Here is a 1,473-nt window from a genome sequence, read left to right on the forward strand (position 1 = left end):
GGATTCTCTGCTATGTTAACTGATGGAGAGACTACACACACACAGAAGATACTACACACCATCTGGTCTTTGGCACAGAACCTGTACAGAAACCAGGATCTATAACAGAAACCTGACAGCAACAACTGTGATGGTGAAGAGCTGACCACCGAGAATGACTAGGGGATTGGACAACTGAGCCATGTCTGGAGTCTTGAGATGGTCTTATGCCGAAGTGCTTTGGGGATAAGATCTCCCTGTTTTTTAGGTCAAAGATTTTTTTTCCAATCTCTTCCATATTTTTTTTCAGGGGAGAGCGCGAACGCAGTCCCCCACTACCACAAATTATGCAGTCGAGTTTCCCACATTTGGGGAAATCGCAGGGGTCAGCACATCCGGAGTGCAATGGATAAGCCTCGCCCTGGGGAAACCACCTTCGTGATCATGGTATCTCCCCTGCCAGGTAAGTATTCTCTTCCATATTTTACTATGCTTACGCAAACAATAATTGTCACACACACAACATACACTTTTTATAGTGTATTATCCATCTCTGGAGAAAATCTCTGGAGCATACTGAATCTTCAGCTATTATATTAATGACTTTATTGGTGATACAATAATTTTCACAAATGTAACTGCTAATAAATTTTCTAAGCTTCGTTTTCTATTTATTAATCTCTAGTCTCCTTGTATTTCTTAATAACTTTGTTGTCTGTCATATTGAAACAAATTATTACGATCAGTATGTCAACAATATGATACATTTTCTTTAAATAAATAATTTTAAAAAATGTTCTCAAAGTGCTTTTTTGCAAAAATACTTCTCAAGTTTATCCCTTATCTGAGGTCCCATTTATCAAAGTACATTAAATGGTCAAACCATTTAATTAAAAATTTCATAGTGCCTGATTCAATCTGCATCTTGTCATAGCTAAAGATCAGATCAGTTGTGATTTTTTCACTGTCTGATTCTATCTGCCTCTGACTTATATTTGTATTCTTTTTAATTTTAACATAACTTCCAAATGAACCATTCAGATTTCTGAGTCTTTGTAATGTCAGTGTCTTATTAAGTCTATAATGTTTTTGAAATCTTCAGATCCCTTGGAGGAAGTTTGTTTACATGCACTTTTATGTGGTGAATAATTTCTATGACTTAATCCTCAGACAGTCATTTGCAAGAAATACAATGCCAATTGCCAAGGCCAAGCAGCAATTGTTATCTGCATTTTTCTCTTTGTATCTCAAGTGGAAGGATGGCATTTGTTTTAAGTATTTTAAAAGGCAGAAAGAAAACTCCATGTTCTTCAAATTTGCATTTTGCTTCATTTTTTAAAGTGAGAAATAAAATACATTAGAACTCTCACATCATTAACAAAATGTGTAGGTAAACTTAAAATTTGCATTTAAATACATTAAAAATCATTGCAGAATGTGCAAGTTGATAAAGGGAAGACCAAGAGAAGAGAGTGAATAGTATTTTTCCTTGCC

At 35.1% G+C, this 1,473-nt stretch overlaps 1 non-coding gene across 1 annotated transcript; it reads right to left on the minus strand.

The window, feature by feature from the left end:
• Positions 1-286: 286 nt before the first annotated feature.
• LOC126010603 (U1 spliceosomal RNA) lies at positions 287-450 on the minus strand. Its single transcript, XR_007496624.1, has one exon. It is a non-coding gene; the product is annotated as a U1 spliceosomal RNA (small nuclear RNA).
• Positions 451-1,473: the final 1,023 nt, after the last annotated feature.

The sequence above is a fragment of the Suncus etruscus genome, chromosome 5 (assembly GCF_024139225.1).
Source record: "Suncus etruscus isolate mSunEtr1 chromosome 5, mSunEtr1.pri.cur, whole genome shotgun sequence".
Taxonomy (NCBI): Eukaryota; Metazoa; Chordata; class Mammalia; order Eulipotyphla; family Soricidae; genus Suncus; species Suncus etruscus.